This window comes from Cynocephalus volans, chromosome 2 (genome assembly GCF_027409185.1).
Source record: "Cynocephalus volans isolate mCynVol1 chromosome 2, mCynVol1.pri, whole genome shotgun sequence".
NCBI lineage: Eukaryota > Metazoa > Chordata > Mammalia > Dermoptera > Cynocephalidae > Cynocephalus > Cynocephalus volans.
Window position 1 is genome coordinate 69507201 of NC_084461.1, and position 22368 is coordinate 69529568.

General features: G+C 38.2%; 1 protein-coding gene across 5 annotated transcripts in view; it reads left to right on the forward strand.

The window, feature by feature from the left end:
* The window catches only part of ATG10 (autophagy related 10), a 292867-nt gene that overhangs the window by 202919 nt on the left and 67580 nt on the right, over positions 1–22368 (forward strand). The window lies entirely within an intron of this gene.

Below are 22368 nucleotides of genomic sequence, written 5' to 3' on the forward strand. Positions count from 1 at the left end.
TAGAAATGCAATTAAATTTTATGAATTACCCATATATCTTTAGACCTTACTAAACTCACATGCTTTTTCTGAGAGCTTTGTTGTAGTTTTTGGGGGGATTTTCCATATTGATAATTGTGTCATTTATGAAAAAAAGTTTTATTTATTCTTTTCTAGCCTGTGTGTCTTTTTCTTTCTTTCTTTTTTATTCTTACCACATTGCACTGGCTAGTACTTCCAGAATGATGCTGAGTAGCAATGATGAGAGCTGTGATGGTTAATTTTATGTGTCAACTTGGGTAGGCCATAGTACCCAAATATTTGCCCAACCATTATCCTATATGGTTTTTTTCATGAGATTGATGTTGAAATCAGTAGACTTTGAATACTCCATAATATGGGTGGGCCTCGTCCAATCAGTTGAAGTCCATAATAGAAAAAAAAACTGACCTTCCCTTAGCAAGGAATTCTGCCAGCAGACTGACTGTCTTTGGACTCTAAATGGAGGTCTTCCCTGGGTCTTTAACCTGTTGGCCTACCCTGCAGATTTTGGAGTGGCCAAGTCTCCACAATTGTGTGAGCCAATTCTTTAAAATAAATCTGTCTCTTTGTATATATATGTATCTTTTTCTGTCTGTCTGCATCTATTATATATAATAGACACGGAAAGATAGATATAGACATATAGAGACATTTTCTTTTTCCGTGATCTTTCCTTGATCTTATAAAGAAAAACATTCAGTCTTTTTCTATTAAATATGTTAGCTGTGGTTACTCTTTTTTAGATGCCCATTAAGGAATTTCCTTCCTTTCCTAGCTTGCTGGGAATTTTTAAAAATTAAGAATGGATGTTGAATTTTGTCCGATCCCTTTTATGCATCAATTGAAATAGTCATATAATTGTTTTCTTTAGTCCATTAATATGGTTAATTACATTGATTAATTTTGGAATATTGGACCAGTCTTGCATTCCGAGTTGCTCATGATGTATTATACTTTTAACATATTGCTGGCTCTCATTTGCTAATATTGTTCACATTCATTTTCATGGGAGATATTGATTTGTACTTCATACTTTTTTTTTCTTGTTTTTTTTTTTCCTGGAGACATGAAGTCTTGGACCTTCTTTTTACATTTGCACAGGTTCTATTCATTTATTTCTTCAACCTTTCTCTTCAGATTGGATAATTTCTGTTGATCCATATTTAAGTTTTCTAGCTGGTTCGTTTGTTATGTTCTTTTTGCTATAGAGCTCACCCAGCAACTTTTTAAAATGGTATTATTACATTTTTCAAAATTTCCATTTGGTTCTTTTTTCCAGTTTCTGTTTACCTGTTGAGAATTTCTATCTTTACATTTATTTCAACAGTGCTTAGCTTTACCTCACGTAGCATGATTATAATAGCTGATTTAATGTTTTGTCTAATAATTCCAATTTTGGGACATTCTGAGATTGAACAGTTGATTATCTTTTCCTTTGAGAATTGGTCAGGTTTTCCTGGCTCTTGTGTTTGTCAGGTAATTTTGGATTCTATCTAGGTCATTTTGACTATTGGGTTGTGAGATTCTGGGTCCCGTTAAACTCCTGAAGAGAATGTTGATTTTGTTTGTTTATTGTAGCAGGCCATCAACCCACTTAGGTTCAGAGTGCAAATTCTGTCTTATCTTCTATGAGTTCTGTTTAATTTTCAAAGCATTGGCTAAGCTTCTTTGCATCTCTCCTTTGCATGCACTCCTCAGGAGTTAGTCTGAGACTTGGGTAATAGTTTAACTTGTAATTTAATTCTCAAAGCCTCTGCTAGGCTGGTTTGGGTCTGTCTTGCACGTGCACAGCTTGGGGCTGAGCTGAGACTTGAATCTGCACACAGAATTAGGAACTTATTTCTCTAGCTATCTCCTCTCTAGGATTTCGCTCACATTCTCTGGACCTTGGAGGTTCCTTTTTCCTGATCTTCTGTCTAGAAAGACAGGGCTTCTCTTGGAGTTTTAGCTTCTTGCTCTGCACGTAGTTTCATATGACTGGGACTACCCTTGAGACAAAGCAGCAAGAGAAAAGAGAGAAGAAGGAAAAAAAAAAACAAACCCCAGGTATTCCTCCACAACCTTCAGACTGTACCATTCCCTTTTCCAGTTCCTTTGGCTAGAGACACTTTTTTTGTTTGTTTGTTTTGGTTTTTCTCAAGGTTTTAGACTGCCATTGCAGTGAAGGTCCGTGACTGGGTCACTCTTGGGGCAGGACTGGGAGAGAAAAAAGAGGAAAAAAAGGGAAAAAATAACGGGGATCTTCCCTACCCTCTTCAATTCACAAGGACCCCTTTCCCAGTTCTCTGGCTGGTAGTGGGGTTTCACCCAGTGTTTTTGTTGGCTGTGCTCCCTGCACAGTTCCATAATGGGGCAACAATTGGTTCAAAGCCAGGAGATAAAAGAGGAAAAACCAGGGAAGTTACCCCAAAGAGCTTATTCGAGTTTTGGCTACTCTCCTTAATCTGCTACGATTGTTTATTTTTGACAGCTGGCTGATAGGGGATCCAGGGGATCCGAACCCTTGATCTTGGTGTTGTAACACCACGCTCTAACCAAGTGAGCTAGCCCTTTATTACCTATTCTTGACTCTTTTAATTTCTATTTAAATTTTATAAGCAGCTTGTCAAGTTCTGTAAAATCAGGCACAGACTTTGGTATTAAATTGGACCTAGAGTTCGATTTGAGGAGAGTAGGAATTTTTACAATATTGACTCTTCTAATGTATGGATATGGCATATCCCTCCATTAATTTCATTAAAAACTTTTTTCTTTTAATATTATTTTATGGTATTCTACTTACAGAACTGGCATATCTTTTGTTGCATTTTCTTAGTTTCTTGTTTTTTCTAGGGCACCAGTACATTGTTGAATGGAAGTGGTGATATGGGTATTTTTATCTCATTTCCAACTTCAGAGGGAAAACTTTCAATATTTTAAGTATGAGATTTGCATTAGGTTTTCTTGTAGGTATTCTTTTTCTGATTAAGGAAGTTTCCTCCCATTCCTAGTTTACTCAGTGTGTTTGAGATGTTGATTTTTTAAAAAATCAAATACTTTATCGGCATCTTTTGAAATGATCAAATGATTTTTCTTTTTTAGTCCTTCGGTGTGGAAAATTACGTTGATTGATTTTCAAATGTTAAAGCAACCTTGCATTCCTGGAAAAAAAATTCAATTTGTTTTATGATATAGAATCTTTTCAAAATATTGCTGGATTTTATTTGCTGATATTTTGCTTAGGACATTTTCATCTCGTAAGAGAAACTGGCCTGTAATTTTTATTTCTTATAATGTCCTTGTCACTTTTTGATATCAAGCATACCTTCATAAAATGAGTTGGGAAGTGATCTTTTTCTTTTCTATGGAGAAGTTTATATTTTGTTGGTGGTGTTTGTTCTTTAAATGTTTGGGAGAATTATTGAAGCCATCTGGGTCTGGAGTCTTCAACATGGGAAGGCTTTTTTTTTTAAGTTTTATTTTTAATTGATACATAATAATGTTACATATTTATGGAGTACAGTGTGATATTCAATACACGTATATATTGTTTAATGGAATGAACCTGGAGGACACTATGTTAAGTGAAATAAGCCATGCACATGTAAAGATTTTTAATAAAAATTTTGATTTTTTTTTGATAGATATGGTATTATCCAGATGTTAATCTAATTATGGCTTCTTTAAAGGTAGTTTTTCTTTTTTTTTTCTGGCTGCTTTTAAGATTAACTCTTTGTCTTTTTCTACTATTATATATTTCTCTAGACTGAATGTTTGTACCCAGCCCTCCCAAATTTGTATGTTAAAACCTATGAATCCCTACCGTGATGGTGTTAGGAGGTGGGACCTTCAGGAGGTGATTAGGCCATGAGGGCAGATCCCTCTTGATGGGATTAATGCCTTTTTAAAGGGGACCCCAGAGAGCTGCCTCAGCTCTTTTGACATTAGGACACAGTGAAAAAACAGCTATGAACCAGGAAATGGGCCATCACCTAATCTCCCGGTGCCTTGATCTTGAACTTCCCAGCTTCCAGAACTGTGAGAAATAAATTTCTGTTGTTGATGAATCACCCAGTCTATAGAATTTTTGTTATAGCAGTCTGATTGGACTAAGATACATATCTATGTATCGTTGTCTTTATATGTATCCTTAGGAGATTCGTGATTTCCTTTGTATCTGTGGCTTGATGATTTTCATTGGTTTTTGAAAATTCTTGGCCATTTTCTTTTTAGATATATTGCTTCTGCTCCAGTCTCTCCATGTCTCTGTTTGTGACTCCAATTGAAGGTATTTAGACCTCTTTGCCATACCTCACAGATCTGTTATGCTCTCCCTTTTGTTTCTCTATGCTTCCTTCTGGATGTTGTTTTTCTGACCCAGTCTTCCAGTTTCATCTTTGTGAATCTTCTCTGAAAGTCCTTCATTGAATTCTAAATTTGAGATATAGTATTTTCAGGTCTAGAATTTTTATTTAGTTAATTATGCAAAAAAAAATTTCAGTTCCCTACCAAAGTTCTCAAGCTTGTCTTGAGCACATTACTAAAAGTTTGAAGTCAGTGTCTGGTAGCTCCTTTATCTAATCCAAGTATGGGTGTTGTTTCTGTGGTCTGTTTTTTTCTCTTGGGTTTTTGTCAAGTCTTTTCATATAGGTATGTATATGTAATAGCTTCTTTTTATTTAGAGCCAGACGTTGTGCATGTAAAAAATTTTCAGAGGTAATTTAAGGCTCTGTGAAATGTTACTTTTCTCCAGGGAGAAAATAAGGATTTACTTATGCTTAAGGCTGGCAGCTAGCTTAGAGGCCTAGCAGTTTCTCATCACAGTAATCCAGCCAAGGACTGAGGTGTTTTGAAACTGGATTTCAGTCCCTCTAAGGGCTGATCTGTTTCCAGTACCCTTACTTTTGAAGTGCAGTCCTTCCAAATCCCATCCACAGTCCTGATGTGTTTACCAGGACCTCTCTTCCTTGGTAGACCCTAAACTGTCAGGATCACCAGTCATCCGAATGCCAGGCTCACTTCTCTGGGCTTTCTTCTTTTCCTGATTTTTTGACCTACGATTCCTGTGTTTTTGTAACTTTTTGATGCCTTCGACAGATTTTGTTCAATTTTTTCCCCATTTTCCTAGTTCCTACTAGGAACCATGCTGGACGTGGAACTCATTTGAGCTGGGGCTTTTGAAGGAGGTGGGGGTGGGGGAAGTCTTTGGAATTAGCTGTGGGAAGTGCTAACACCTGCCCCACCTCCAGGCACTGAATTTCTTCTTAAGAATGATGCAAAGGAAACGGTCCTTAGGGACTGTTAGGTTTTAGTCAGGACAAGAATAAAGGATATGTGCTGAGTTGAGACTGAGGAAGTTGGAGAGTTTGAAGGAGGAGAGGGTTAATATAATTAGATTTTTTCTTTCTTTTTTTCTTTAGAGTGGGGTAGGTTGAACTAGATGACATCTAAGTTTTCATGTAATTTGAAATTCTAGGATCCTATTAAATGAGCTGGGCTTCCATTAGGTTAATTTAGAAGTTTAATTAGAACTTAAAATTTCTCCTGTAGAGATAAGGAGGCTTATCATCATAAAGAAAACTTCTGGGTTTTCATTTCAGCACAATATCTCCCAGTTGTAAAGCACCAAACCAACTTCTTTCCGTAGTGCACAATGGGATTCTAAAATCTTATGTCCAAAGGGAACCAGTTGCAATGTTATCTGCCAGAAATTTATTATTCTGTGGACCACTGTATAGTGAGTATTTATGAAAACTGCCTCGTTTCTTCCTCTATTATTCTATATTATGATTTTGTTATTTTTTCTATATAAACTACAGGTTCTGGATTATTTTCTGCTCATGATTTGTTTTCACTCATGTAGCCTTATACTCCTGGGTCCTTATATATATTCCCCTCTGTCCTTTTTCTCTCTGACCCAGTTTTCCACTTCTCCACTCCCTGCCATAATTTTCACTATACTCTCTAGAATTTCTTTTCCGTGGAGGAAAAAGTTTCCTACATTCTCTGCCTTTTCATTGAATATTTCTTTCAGCTGTTGTCCTTTCAAGAGGATCCTGCTTTCCCTGCACCTTCTCTTTCCTGCACATCTCAAACTCCCATTTCAGGCTCACGAGTCCTTCATCCTTGTGTAAAGTCACCAGCTCCTTTGAGGCTCAGGCAAACCCACCACGTGCCTTTCTGATTGTTCTCAGGTGCTCCCTCATTCACGTATTCCTGTATTCCCACTCTAGCAGCCCCCCAAGTTCACTGAGTCCTTCAGTCCATTAACCCCTCTGCTTCTTACTATTACCACCCCCACCCCTCAACTTTCTCACATCTTTCCATACCCAGTGTACATTCTGTGGCCCAGGTCAATAATCATTCTCTTTCTAACTCCTTAATATCCTTGTCTCTTCCCCCATGCTGCAAACAGTTGGACATCTCTGGAGAAGAATCCCAACTGCATTGTCAAGGCTCTCTTTAAATTGATGGCCACGAATCTCACAAGACGTGCAAAACTGCCAAGCATTCTGTCCACTCCTCTAGTAAATTCACTTTCCCACTCCACGAAGGCACTATTTCACATTTTTTCCTCTCATGGCACAAGCTTCTCTTCCCCCACTCATACCTGAAGTGAGAACAAATATAATGAGAGAAGAGCCACCTCATCTTCTCAGCACCAAGTCTAGAGCCTACTGACTTCTGTACCCACACCCTGTGCCTTTGCTGCTATTACTGTGGGAAAAGAGGGCCTGCCCCTTTCAACACCAGCCTCTTCCCTTGTGCTCTGAATTCTAAAGCCTCTTCCTTCTCAAGGATGGGATGATTGCAGTTACGTCCTTTCTCTCTTGCATCATTATGTCTACCTGCCATAGGATTCTCCCCACTGGTATTACAAGCACCTTTATTATCACCTATCTTGCAAAACTTTCCCTTCAAAGATTATGAAAAGGCAATTCACAGACAGGTACAAACAAGCGTCTTAAATATTTGAAAAAATACTTAGGCTCACTCATAAAAACAGTAATGCAAATGGAAGCTACACTGCAAAGCCATTTTTAACCTACCATACTGGCAAAGATATAAATCTTAAAAAACACATAGTATCGTGAAGGGTATGGGGGAAAGGGCACTTAAATACTATGCTATTGGGCATAAATAGGTACAGTCTTTTTTTTTTTTTTTTTTGTCATTACACAATATAAACATTTTTTGTGGTCCTATGCCAATTTCTCCCTAACCCTCTTTCCACTCCTTTCCCACTTCTCGTGGCCTCTGTTTCGTTCCCTCCTTTTGAAAGTTCAAGGAATTGTTGTGGTGGTTCCTATCTTTCTTTTGTTTTTTGTTTATTTGTTTTTTCAGCTCCCATTTATGAGTGAGTACATGCAGTATTTCTCTTTCTGTACCTGGCTTTTTTCACTTAACGTAATTTTCCCTGACTTCATCCATGTTGCTGTGAATGGCAGAGTTTCATTCACTTTATGGCAGAGTAGTATTATGTTTGTATATATACCACATTTTCCTTACCCAGTCGTTTGTCAATGGACATTTAGGTTGGGTCCAACTCTTAACTATTGTAAATAGAGCTACGATAAACATGGGAGGGCAGGTATCCCTTCAACATGATGATTCAACATGATGATTTCCATTCCTTTGGGTATATACCCAGCAGTGGGATTGCTGGATTGTATGACAGCTCTATCTGTAGTTGTTTGAGGAATCTCCATGCTGTTTTCCATGATGGCTGCACTAATTTACAGTCCCACCCACAGTGTAGGAGGGGTCCCCTTTCTCCATATCCTGGCCCGCAGTTTTATTCTCTTTTTTTATAGTGGGCAATCTAACTGGCTTGAGACTATATCTCAATGTGGTTTTGATTTGTATTTCCCTGATGCTGAGTGATATTGAACATTTTTTCATGTGTCTGTTGGCCATTTGTATATCTTCCTTTGAGAAATGCCTATTCAGCTCCTTTGCCCATTTTTTAATTAGGTGACTTGTTTTTTTACTGTTAAGTTGTTTGAGTTCCTTGTCTGGTGCATAGTGTGCGAATATTTTCTCCCATTGTGTAGGTTGTCTTTTTGCTCTGTTAACTGTTTCTTTTGCTGTGAAGAATCTTTTTAGTTTGATATAATCCCATTTCATTATTCTTTCTTTTGTTGTGTGCGTTTGGGGTCTCGTTCATGAAGTATTTTCCCAGTCCTACTTCCTGAAGTGTTTCCACTATGTTTTCTATTAGTAGTTTTGTAGTTTCTGGTCTTATATATAAGTCTTTAATCCATTTGTAGTTGATTCTGTTATATGGTGAGAGGTACAGGTCTAGTTTCATTCTCCTACATGTGGATGTCCAGTTTTCCCAGCACCACTTATTGAAGACACAGTCCTTTCCCCAATGTATGCTCCTGTTGCTCTTGTCAAATATCAGTTGGCTGTTAAGTATGTGGGTTGATTTCTGGGTTCTCAATTCTGTTCCATTGGTCCAAGTCTGTTTTTTTGCCAGTACCATGCTAATTTGGTTACTATAACTTTGTAGTATAATTTGAAGTCAAGTAGTGCAATGCCTCTGACTGTATTTTTTATTTATTTATTCATTTATTTTTTGCTCAGGAGTTCTTTGGCTATTTGGGGTCTTTTGTTGTTCCATATGAATGGTAGGATTGTTTTTCCTATTTCTATAAAGAATGTCATTGGTATTTTGATGGGGATTGTATGGAATCAGTAAATTGCTTTGGTTAGTATGGTCATTTTCACAATGTTAATTATTCCAATCCAAGAGCATGGAATGTCTTTACATCTTTTTGTGTCCTCTTTCACTTTTTTCAGCAGTGATCTGTAGTCCTTGTTGTAGAGATCTTTCATCTCCTTGGTTAAATTGATTCTTATGTATTTTATTTTTTTTGGTGACTACTGTAAATGGACTTGCTTTCTTGATTTCTTTTTCTGCTAGTTTGTTATTGGAGTATAAAAATGTTATTGATTTTTTGCATGTTGACTCTTGATAGAGTTTGGATGTGTTGTCCCCACCAAAACTCATGTGGAAATCTGATCCCCAGTGTGGCAGTGCTGGAAGCTGTTTGAGCCATGGGGGTGGATCCCTCATGAATGGATTAATGCTCTCCCTAGGTGTGGGGATTAATGAGTGAGTTCTCACTCTTAGTTCCTGTGAGAGCTGGTTGTTTAAAAGACCCTGGCACCTCCCCTCTTTCTCTTGCTTCCGCTTGCCATGTGATCTGCTTGTACCTGCCGGCTGCCTGCCACTTTCCACCATGAATAGAAGCAGCCTGAGGCCTGTGCCGGATGCAGCTGTCTCAGAATTGTAAGCTAAATAAACCTCTGTTTTTTATAAATTACCCAGTCTCAGGTATTTCTGTTATAGCAACACAAAAAAACTAATACAACTCTGTATCCTGCAACTTTACTGAAATCATTTATCATCTCTAAGAGTTTTTTGGTAGAGTTTTTAGACTTATCTATATATAAGATCAAGTCATCTACAGACAGGGACATCTTGCCTGATTGCTGTTGCTAGCACTTCTGACACTATTAAATAGGAGTGGTGAGAGTGGGCATCCTTGTCTTGTTCCTGTTCTTGCATTCAGGATGATTTTGGTGGTCAGTTTTTTGTATATGGCTCTTATTGTGTTGAGATACTTTCCTTCTATACCCGGTTTGCTGAGAGTCTTTCTTATGAAGGGATGTTGAATTTTGTAAAATGCTTTTTCTGCATCTGTCAAGATAATCGTATGGTTTTTGTCCTCAATTTTGTTGATGTGGTGTATCACATTTATTGACCTGCATATGTTGAACTATCCTTACATCCCTGGGATGATCCCACTTGATCATGCTATACAACTTTTTTGATGTGTTGCTGTATTCTGATTGCTAATATTTTGTCAAGGATTTTTGCATCAATATTCATCAGAGATACTGGCCTGTAGTTTTCTTTTTTTGTTGTATCTTTGTCTGGTTTTGGTATCAGGGTGATGCTGGTCTCATAGAACAAGTTTGGGAGAATGGCTTCTGTTTCAGGTTTTTGAAGAGTTTGAAGAGAATTGGTATTAATTCCTCTTTAAAAGTTTGTTGGAATTCAGCCATAAAGCCACCCAGTCTTGGGATTTTCTTTGTTGGGAGATTGCTGATTACTTACTACCTCAATCTCATTGCTTGTTACTGGTCTGTTCAGGTTTTCTATTTCTTCTTGGTTCAGTCTTGGTAGTTTGTATGTGTCCAAAAATTTATCCATTTCTTCCAAGTTTTCAAATTTGTTGGCATATAGTTGCTTAAAATAGTCTGTAATGATTCTTTGTATTTCTGTGGTATCAGTTGTAATGTGTCCTTTTTCATTTCTGACTTCTTTTATTTGGGTCTTCTCTCTTCTTTCTTTAGTTAGCCTAGCTAATGGCTTGTCTATTTTGTTTATCTTCTCAAAAATCCAACATTTTGTTTCATTGATCTTTTTGTCTCACTTTTTGGGTCTCTATTTCATTTAGTTGTTCTCTAATCTTAATTATTTCTTTCTGTCTACTGACTTTTGGATTGGATTGTTCTTGTTTTTATAGTTCTTTGAGGTATAGCATTAGGTTGTTTATCTGAAATCTTTCTAGTCTTTTGATGTAAATATTTATTGCAAAAAAATTCCCTCTTATTGCTGCTTTTGCAATATCCCACAGGCTTTGGTATGATGTATCTTTATTTTTGTTAGTTTCAAGAAATTTTTTGATTTTCTGTTTAATTTCTTGGATCCATAGGTTGTTCAGGAGCATGTTGGTAATTTCCATATATTTCTATAGTGTCCATAGTTTTGCTTGTTATTGATTTCTGGTTTTAATCCATTGTGGTCTGAAAAGATACTTGAAATGATTTCAGTTTTTAAAAATTTGTTGAGACTTGATTTGTGACCATACATGTGGTCTATCCTGAAGAGTGTTCCATGTGCTGATGAGAAGAAAGTATATTCTGTAGTCGTTGGATGAAATGTTCTGTAGGTATCTGCCAGGTCCACTTGGTCCAAAGTATAGTTTAAATTCTTTGTTTCTTTGTTGCCTAGATAATCTGTCCAGTGCTGAGAGAGGGGTGTTCAAATCCTCTTCTGTTACCATATTGGGGTCTATCTCTTTCTTCAGGCCTAATAGTATTTGCTTTATATATCTAGGTCCTCTGGTGTTGGGTGCATATATATTTATGATTCTTATGTCTTCCTGCTGGATAGATCCCTTTATCATTATAGTTACCTTCTTTGTCTGTTATTATAGTATTTGGCTTAAAGTCGATTTTATCCAATATGAGAATAGCTACTCCTGCTTCTTTTCAGTTTCCATTTTCACGGTATATCTTTTTCCATCCCTTCACTATTATTGTGTGTGTCTTTACAGGTGAGGTAGGTCTCATGAAAACAGCATATAGTTGGGTCTAGCTTTTTAAAATTTTTTTGTATTAAAATAATTTTTAAAAAATTTTTATGGAATCAATTGATTATACATATTTTGGGGGTTCAATGTTGACATATGTTGATCAAATCAATATTACTAGCATATATATTGTTACAAATCATAGTTATTCTTTATGACCCTTGTACAATCTCTCCCCATTCCCCTCCCACCTCTGATAACCCTAGATTTCTTCTCTCCTTCTGAAAGAATAATGGTTACTCTGTTGATTTGTTGCCTAGATGATCTGTCCAGTGCTGAGATGTGTGTTCAGGTCCCCCAGTATTATCATAGAGCAGATGCTTCTGTCACTCTGGAATGGGATTTGTGGAGAGAGACATCCTTTCTTTTCTTTGGTCTCTGCTGGTGACTCTCCTTGTGTCAATGCACTCCAGTGGCTGGTGGACCATCTGCACACTGGTTGTGGTGTCTATCTCCTTTCATGGCAGCCGTGGTTATTGTGGTGGCTGTCTTGGGCCACCCACACATGGAGGTGATGTTTTTGGCATGCTCCTTACCTAGTTGCTGGTGTCAGCAGTGGTGTGCCTGGTTGTAGGAGGAGGGTCTGGTCCCCGGATCCATACCTCAGGACCCCAGGCAGGCCCTGTGACAGTGGCAGTGTGCCTGGTCCTGGGCAGAGGGTCTGGTCCCTGGCTCTAAGCCTCAGGATACTGGGCGGGCCTCGTGGTGGTGGTGGTATGCCTGGTTGTCTGTTAAAATAATTTTAGATATCTGTGGGTCTAGCTTTTTAATCCAATCAATCAATTTGTGTCTTTTGAGTAGAACATTTGATCCATTTGGTATTGTCTTACTCTGGGCATTTTATAGATTTTCCTTTGGATATATTAAATGTTTTTTGTTCCTTTCTTCCCTTTTTATTGTTGTCTTTGATGTTTGTTGGTTTTTTGAGGTGGTAAGAGTTAGTTTCTTTTTCTTTCTCATTTGCATTCTTGTTCTATGATTGGGTTTTGTTCTTTCTTGTGTATTTGTGGTAGTGATTATCCTTTTTTGGATTCCAGATGCAGGACTCACTCGAGGATTTCTTGCAGGAATAGTCATGTGGTGGTGAACTCCTTCAGTTTTTATTTGTCTGGAAAATACATTATTTCTCCCTCATTTCTGCAGGATAGCCTTATTGGGTATAGTATTCTTGGCTGGCAGTTTTTTTCTTTTAGTATTTTGAATATATCATCCCATTTTCTTCTGGCCTATAGAGTTTCTGTTGAGAAGTATGCCGTTAGTCTGATAGGGGCTCTCTTATTGGTGACTTGACACTTTTCTCTTGCTTCTTTTAGGATTCTCTCTTAGTCTTTGAGCTTTGCCAGTTTGACTATAACGTGTCTCAGAGAGGATCTTTTTAGGTTGAATCTGTTTGGGGATCTTTGAGCCTCCTGGATCTGAAGGTCTGTGTCATTCCCTAAACCTGGGAGGTTTCCCATTATTATTTTGTTGAATAGGTTTTCAATGTGTTTTCCTTTTTCTTTCCCTTCTGGAACACCCATGATTCAAATGTTTGTGTGCTTAAGCTTGCCTACTAGCTCTCTTACATTTTTTTTTTTTTTGGTTTGTTTTTTAAAATTCTTTTTTTTGGGGGGGTGGTCCACCTGGGTTATTTTGAAAAGACTATCTTTGAGATCATAAGTTCTTTCTTCTGCTTGCTCTAGCCTGCTGCTTAACCTCTCAGTTGTGATTTTTACTTTGTTGATAAATCCTTCAGTTCCATGAGTTCTGCTACATTCTTTTATAAGGTATTAATCTCTCTGTAAATTTCTTCCTTCATGTTCTGAATTTTTTTTCTCATTTCATTATGTCATCTAACTGAGTCTTCTCATATCTTATTGAGCTTCCTTAAGATTGTTGCTCACAATTGCCTTTTAGTCATTTCAAGTGTTTCCTACTCTATGGAGTCTTGTACTTGGGAATTACTGTATTCCTTTGGTTGTGACATATTTTCTTGATTTTGCTTTAGGGGGTTTTTTTTGTTTTGTTTTTTTGTTTTTGTATTTGTGGTATCTCTACATTAATGTCTGGTCATCTGGTTGATCAGTTGCTTCTTCTATGACTCTGGAATGGGCTTGGAGGAGAGAGACTTCCTTTTCTTTTTCTGGTCTCTGCTGGTGACTTTCCTAATGTCAATGCAGTCAAGTGGGCAGTGGGCCACCTATACAGTGGCTTTGGCTGCTACTTTGGTGGTGAGCTACCCTTGTGGCAGCAATGGCTGTGGCAGTGGCTGTGGTGGACTAACTGTGGAGATGTGGTGTTTCTGGCATGCTCCTGCCTTCTGTCAGGCAGGGGTTGATGCATGGCTCCAGCCTTCTACCGGGCAGTGGGTGCTGCCCCTGTCTCCTGCTTAGTGCTCTGGACATGCTCCTGCCTTCTGCTAGGTGGTGGGTGCTGTCCACATCTCTTGCCTCATGCCCCAGGCATGCTCCTGCCTTCTGCTGGGTGGTGGGCACTGCCCACGGCTCCTGCCTAGGGCCCTGGGTATGCCCCTCCCTTTTGCTGGGTGGTGGGTGCTGCCCATGGCTCCTGCCTTCGGCCAGGCAGTGGAGGCTGCCCATAGCTCCTCTCCTGGGTGAGGTACAATCTTGATAGAGGTCAATTTGTCAATAGCAAAATTTTTAAATGTGTATTCCCTTTGACCCCACAGTTCCACTTCTCAAGCTTATCCTCTGTCATACCTATAAATGTTAGAATATCCCCAGGGGTTTGTCTTTGACCCTGTTCTCTTTTATTTCTACATTCTCTCCCTAAGTGGTTCTATCCTGTTCCATTTCTTTAAGTATCTTTTATATCGCAGTGACTCTAAAGTTAAGCCTTCAGCACAGAAACTCTGCTGCACTCCAAATTAGTTTATCTAAATGCTTATGTGATAATTTGATGCTATCTCAAACTTAAGGTCACCCAGAAGGTCTGATTTCATTCCTCCCTAAATCCACTCCCACTCTCACCAACCCTTTTTCATTTCAACAAATAATGTCACTATCCTCCCCTCTTCTCAGGCCAAAAAATGTCTAGCAATATCTTTGATTTGCCTCTATTTATTCCTTGGCTTTATTCCATTTTTAATTTAGAGTTACTAAAAGATATTTATTTTGCTCACTTTAAACTTTCCTTTTGGACTTGAAGCCGGTTGTCATCTTCCACACCAGTAGTTTGTTTCCTTCTGACTATGGTCCTGATTTGTCATCTCTCACTGCCTTCACTGCTTCCAACTACCTCTTCCATTCCTACCTGGTGACCTTCTTCCTTTGGCCACCACCTTGCTTCAGCTATTTGGGAAAAATTCAGAAAATGCTAACCGAACTCTTAAGTGACTGATATGGAGGACTAGAAAGCCAATGTGTTATGGATTGTAACTGCCAAGTGAATAGGAAAGCTTGTATCAGCTGATCAGCACTGAGGAAGATTATTGGAAGCCATCTATAATGAGATATTGTTTGGTGAGCCTAGACACACAGTAAGAACAATTAGATAATTTTTTTTTTTAAAGGTGACTGGTAAGGGGATCTTAACCCTTGACTTGGTGTTGTCAGCACCATGCTCTCCCAAGTGAGCTAACCAGACATTCCTATGTAGGGATCTGAACCCATGGCCTTGGTGTTATCAGCACCACACTCTCCCAGGTGAGCCATGGGCCAGCTCTCAATTAGATGATCTTAAAGGTAACATCTAACCTGGTGTGGACAACTCCATGCATATTCCTACCAATTAGAACAGTCACTTTGTCATCTGGTCTACTAAAATGCCTTCCTGAGAGCAGGGTCCATGTCTTTTATGTTCTCCATTAAACCCAGTGCTTAGCACGTGGATGAATACTCTAGGAATTCTCTGCCTTGGACGATGCTACATGAGCACTGCTGAAGTCTGCTCTCTGACTCCCATTTTTCCGTGATCTTTGCTTATTATATTTCTTCTGTTGACACATTCTTTCAGAATTATTCAAATCAGAGTTGCTATCTCTCCACTTTGGGACTTAGATATTGTCTTTTAAGGTGGCTTTTGAACAAATCTGAATCCAAATGTTTTGGGTTGACTCTCAGCTCTGTGTACTGCCTAAACTACTCATTGGCCTAAATGAGCTTCCAGAAGCTAGAAGAGTAAGACATCTACTCATACCTATGGACTTCTACATTGTAATCTTTGATTACTTTATAATCTGCAAATACTGAGAATATATCACAGTCTACAAATATTTAAATAGGAATGACTTGAGACGTTCCCCAAAATGTAACTGATCTTTAAGAATACAAATTACCACTAAAAGAATATTCCAAAAAATCTGAAGGCAATGTGAATATAGTTAACTTTTCTCACAGGTAAAACTAGAAGTTTTACCAAACTAGAGCACATACCCACCTCCACCCCTCCGCCAATAGGCATTATAATGAACCAAATATATGATATTTTGTAAGCTTGATAAGAATGATTTAGATGAAGCAGATGAAGACTACTAATTTACGAAAGATTTGCAGTCGCATTGTTGTCACAACAATTATAATTGGCTTCTAATTATAATTACTATTATGATTAGTCTAATAAGATGAGTTTTTTTTAATATAAGAAAAATTTATTCAAGGCTCATCCTTACCTTCATGTGTAAAAAGAATTTGTGTATTAAAGTTTCACTGTTTTACATATGCAAGGGATCTTGTGCCTGAGAAGAGATCTGTTGGCCCCTTGGAGCAGAGAATAATTGTTCAGATCAGGCTACAGCTTACCAAAGGCCTTTGTAGGAGAGCGGATCTCTCAAAGTGCAGGGACTCTCATGTTAGGTGGTAGCTAACACTCATCAAGGTTCCTGCAGGGAAACAAGTACAAACTGGCAACCGAGGGAAGATCACAAAGGACAATCTTCTGCTGGGCCCAGAGGGCAAGGACCATGTGTGTTTCATTCTCCACTGTATTCTCAGCACCTAGCCAAGTGCCTTGCACGTAAGAGCTTCTTGTTAAATATTTACTAAACAGCATGACTGATGACATGTATTTTAGAGCTTTTATTTTTTTATTTATTGCTGTATAACCAATTACCCAAAATTTAATGGCTTAAAACATTTATTATCTTACTATTTTTGTGTGCTAGGACATCAGACATGTATGTGTTGGCTGGATCCGCTGGTTCTGGGTCTCTCAGTGAGCTGGTCACTTCAGTGCTTGACTGGGAAGGATCCAGTCTTTACCTCACTCGTGTGATAGTTGGTGGGACTTTGTGCCTCACAGGATGTTGGACTGATGCCTCCCTTGGTTCTTTTTCATGCAGGCTTCTCTGTAGAGTATCTTACAATATGGCAGCTTGCTCCACCAGAGTCAGAAAGTGAAAGGGCAAGAGAGACAGTGTTAGTAAGGTAGACACCACAATGTTTTGTGACCTAGTCATAGACGTGACATCTTATCACTATGGCCATTTTCTGTTGGTTAAAAACCAGTTACTAGGTCCAGCCCACATGCAAGAAGACAGGATTACACAAGAGAATTAATACAAAGAGATGAGGATTATTGAGCCATTTTAGAAAGCTGCTTACCAGCACTTGATGTTTGTTTTTTTAAATTGTGATATGCTCAGAAAGACAATATTCATTTTTACATATCTTTTTAAAAAAACACTTGAATTAAGTATTTCATGTTTAAGAAACATCATTTGTTTTGTCCCGAAACAAAAAACAAAGGCAAACACTGTTAAATACAGCACTTGCATTGAACATATTTCTAAAAATTCCCAGATTGTTGCATTGTAATAAATAATGACCTTCTGAGAATTCAAAGACCCGAATACAAGGGAGTGTACTGCAGCAGGCTTAATCAATGTTTAGTGATGATGGAATGTAAAATTGAAGAGCCAAGGGTAGAAATCAAATTGCCTTTCTGCAGAAAGGTCCTCAACAATTGAAAAACTACTCTATAAAACTAAAGAACAGCTTGAGGATTTAGAAAATGGAAACTACAGAAATATTCTGTAGATTCTAGATATGTCCTAACCCCCACTGCTTATTACCTTGTCTGCTTGAGAGTAAAAAGGAAGGACAACAAAAAAAGATTCATATTAGTGAATTTTACTCTGACCTTGAGCCACACTGGCTTAAGACTATTAACTAAGTAGACAGTGGACTAAAAATAAATTTTCTGCCTTTTTATTTTTAGATAACTTTTCTTTTTTATATTCAAACTAGAGCACAGACATACATTATTAATTTATAACCAGACTTATTTGATGGATTCTTTAATGAATGGATTTTGATGTTCTGAAATGGTGAAATTAATCATTATATCCACAGTAATATTATTGTTTAAAAATAATATAATTAAGTTAGCCACCCCAGCAACTTGTGTGACTTCAAGAATGCTAATTGGATATGTATAGAACGGGAGATCAATGACAGACTGCCAACATTTCAGCAAAAGCCACTTCTAGGTACTTGCCCTGTGACCAGGAAATGTCTTAGCCTAGTAATAGATTACTGTAATATGCCGGCCAATAAGACTTATGCTTTTAGTTCTCATTAGATTTATTTGAGTTTCACCTATAAAAATAAAGATGGTAGCAGCAACTATATACTCTTTTTTTCTTGAAACCTGTTTCATAGAAGCAAAATGCTTAACTGCTCTGTAAGAATATTTAGGCCTGTAGCAAAATTGGAAAGGTCTTGAGCTTTGCAATAAGACAGGCATCAGTCTCTGCCCAGTCCCTTACTAGCTGTGCGATCTTGGGCAGATTACCTAATTACCTTGGAAACTCAGCATCCTCCTGTATAAAATGGGTTAAATGGGAGAAATGATGGTGATGATGATGATGATGACGACGACGACGGTGATAGCTAACATTTGTTAAGCCCTTGTTATTTACCAGGCATGTGTTATTTATGTTATTTAGGTTCATTTATTACTTTTATTAGATAGTAATATTATTACATTTATTACATAGTAACCCTATGGTGTATAAATACAATTCTTATCCCATTTATGTTTATCATATATATATTTGTGTATCAGAAACTATTTTTAGCCACACAAATCTTTTGTAACATATTGTGAAATACACACACACACACACACACACACACACACACACACACACACACGGCATAATACTTATTGGCAGTATTTTATGCAGGCAAAATACTTTGCATGCCTTATCTTGTTTAATCTTCAAAACAGCCCCATAATGAAGGTTATAGCAGAACACCCCTCTTTCTTTCCAAATACACAGACACACACAAAAGAATTGCTTTAACCTGTCTATACATGGTGATTTTGCCATTTTCATCTTCACCTACCCTTTCCCCAGAACCACAATCACAGATTTAAACTAGACTCTGACTCTCTTCTACTAACAATAGAGGCAAGTTCCTTGTGGAAGTTTAATCCCACAGATTAATAGGAGCCATTTTTGCTTTTTCTACCATGTGGTTCTTTTCTGCTACAGATTCTAAATGCTGTTTTCTCCATTCCTAATACTTTTCATTTTCATTTACACTGATTTTTGGGGGGTGAATAACCTTGAATTCATATATCTTATTTTCATCTTTGAGTTTTTTTTTTTTTTTTTTTGGTACAGAATGATCATTACTATTATAGCTTGCTTTTATTAAACAAGTTCAGTTGTTTTTGGAACAACAGCCAGGAGGGCATGGTGGAGATAAACCAATTATCATTGGAATATGTCAGTTTCCTTCATCTCCTATTTACTATCCAGATCTGGGGCTATTTTTATATGAATCCAGAGTCTCTGTGTTTTTTTCTCTTATGTAGTTAACAATCTGAATGACACTTTCTTTATAGTACCACAATAATTCTGTCCATTACATCACTTAATTTATGGGAGTGCTAACACCAAAATCGATAAACATTATTTCTGAAATGTCAAGAGTGTTAATGGTGTGATTAAAAAAGAAAAAGATTCTAAAATCTCTCTGCACAGAGCCCTTTGATATACTGTTGTTGAGGTGCACCTAACCAAAGCAGCGTTATGGAAGACTTAAATCATTAAGACTCTGTCAACTTTAAAAATGTGTGTCGGAAGCTATATTTAGCTGCACGAATCTTTTGTGCCATATTGTGGAATTCTGTTAGCAGAGAGAGGGTGCGACTACATGTCTCGGAGAAGATCGTCTCAGGTTGTTTTGAGATATATCAACAGTTGCTAAGGAACCATCGCTAATGCTTCTGGGAAATTCTGTAATATTTCAGTTAGAAACTGGGAGAAATTTTTTTAGAGCAAAGCTTCTTAGACAAGGAAAGCATATGAAGGGTGATAATAGGGAACAGTTTCAAACTGGAAAAAGTATTTAAAAGTTTCCTAGAAGATTGAGTTTAAATGGGGTTTCCTAGCACCATATAATCGCCTCTTACAGAATCCTGGAAGCTTTCATTTACATCTGATTTTAGAACAAGTAGAATTTTAAAATCTGGTCACATTTCAGTTTATTTTCTGTGATTGATGCTTTAGAATGGAGATTAGCACTTCTTTTCACACAGAGAATTAATTAGCATGCTAGGATGGTAGTTCCACTGCTTCCCTTCTCTTTTAATGAAAAGCTAGATTAATACTGTAGTAAACATTTAATAGGCACTGACTGTTTACTTGGTCCTACAGAGATATAGCCTTGGCATGTAAATGGTATTATAACCCTAACAGTCCTCTCTTATTAGTTGTGGCTTTGTAGATAGTGAAGAGACTTTCAGAAGCCAGTTTTCCTGAGGCTTGTGTTGCTGGGGAGTCAGGCTAGCAGCCTGATGCTGATTAAGCTGCACCATCCCAGTGGGGACTTTTGGGCCGATTACTGGCAACACCTTCACATCCAGTAGCTGTTGTCCACCTGGCCACAGAGAGAAGACTCGCCTCACATGGGAATGCTACTTTTAACAAGCCAATTTTGTCTATACTGTTTGATCTACATGCTTTATTACTTCTGGACTTATTGTTAGAATCTGGGGAGGGAGTAGAAATGATTGATTTTTTTTTCTCTTTCCATCACTCACAAATATTAAATGAGCACCTGTTAAGAGGAAGTCACTGTGGTTAGTACTAGGGATAGAACACAGTTAACACACAATCCTTGCCCTCAAAGAACTTATATTCTGGTGGGGAGACTGCTCTGCAAACAAGTAATTGCAAAACAGTAGGATAAGAGCCACCATAAAGGTGCACAAGGGTAGGGAAGGAACTAGTGCAGTTTTTCTGCCTGGGAGAATGAGCAAAGGCCTCAGGGATGGAGTAATCCTCCAGCTGAGTAGCAGTTTGTTGGTCATACAGATGGGGAAAGGGGTAAGAGGGAGGGAGCAGTGTGTGCAGGTCTCAAGGGCATGGCCTGGGAGCAGACTCTAATCCATCCTAATGCTGGGTCCCGGGGGCATGGGAGAGAGTGAGAGATAAAGCAGGACAGTGGGAGCAGCCACATCATGGAAGACTCGTTCTTTGATCATATATGCAGTTACTGTTGAACTTCTTTTCAGACCCTCCTTTTCTTGGTTAGAAGACTACTGCTGTGGGCCAATAATAATTATGGGGATGGAGAAGAAGGAATAATACAAGGAGGGAAATAAAATTAGAGGGAAATATTAGGAGATAAAATCCGTAAGACTTGGTAGAGGGACAGGGAGGGGGTGGTGCTTGTTGAGGAAATGCGTGATCGAGCCCTCCCCCAGCACACGTAACTTCTTCCCCTCATGTTCTCCATCTCTCTCATGGCCCCCTTTATACACCAGGCTGTTTCATGACCCCAGGCCTTGCTTCTGTTTTCTCTGTCTCTAACACTCTACCCAACTGGCTTAGTTAGGTATCCTTTCCAGACTAGCATGGCTCTCTTCTGGGTCCTCTGCGTTTCTCTGTTTAGAATACCCAGCTGAACACTGTTCAAAGATCTCTCTCCTACTGAAGTGCAGCCTCCTCTGTAGTAGGGGCTGTATTTTGTTTTGTTTTGTGTAACATGCATAATCAGCTTGTAACCTCTGCATAAGTAAGGGCTAATAAACGTTCATTGACTTAAACTGATCTGATGGAGTTTTTGGAAAAACTGTGTATGTACATTTTCCGCCTTCAGGTTGTAGATCAGGTGCCAAGTGCAGTGATAATTTAGAAGATACCCAGATGTCAGATAATCACAGGGACAGGGCAACGTGGGCAACATGTCTTGGTGTTGCCACCGTCTGTTCACTCCGAGGCTTTTCCAGTAGCCAGGGAAGCAAACAGGCGAGCATCAGGTCATTTGACAGGACTCAGAATCCACAATGTAGAGATGATTCAAGGACCTGTTGCTAGCAATGTGAGACGTAGGCATGCAAAAATATATTTAAAAATAAGTGAAAGTAATGATAGCAGCAAGCAAATGCTAAGTACCAAATGAATGATTCAGACTGTTATATGCTAGAAGAATATAGAAGAGATAGAGACAGCCAATGGCCCTTGAGGATATTGTTAGCAAACTCAGCATTAAGTCCAAGTCTGAAGCCCTGACTTTGCACTCCAATCAGAATATTAACCAAAGAAATGTTTGGCTAGTCTTTTAGGGAATATGTTAACAGAGAAGCTTGTATCAGAGTTGCATTAAAGGTCGTGCTTGAAGTAAGCCAACATGTGATATTGATTAGTGCATTTCTTCCTAAGTTAGAGAAACAGAAGTCAGAGAAAATGTCCGATGGTTTGATTAGTACCCTCTCCCCAGTGTTATAGATAGAGCAGCAACATTCTTGGTGATTTTGTGCTTGTTTTAGCTGGAACTATCTTAGTTGGGTAAATTGTTGGTCATCACAAAGCCTATAATATAAACGATGTCATGGAGCATGTTTCCTTGTGAAGGTAAATGTTCCCGCATATTACAGAGGAAAACTCAGAATTTTTAGTACTAGCCACGTATCTACAGACCATCTCCTTGAATATTGTATATTTGGAGTCATGGTATGTCTGACACCCTTTTTTCTCTGACATAACACGACAGGATGCCATTAGTAATACCCAACTTCAAAA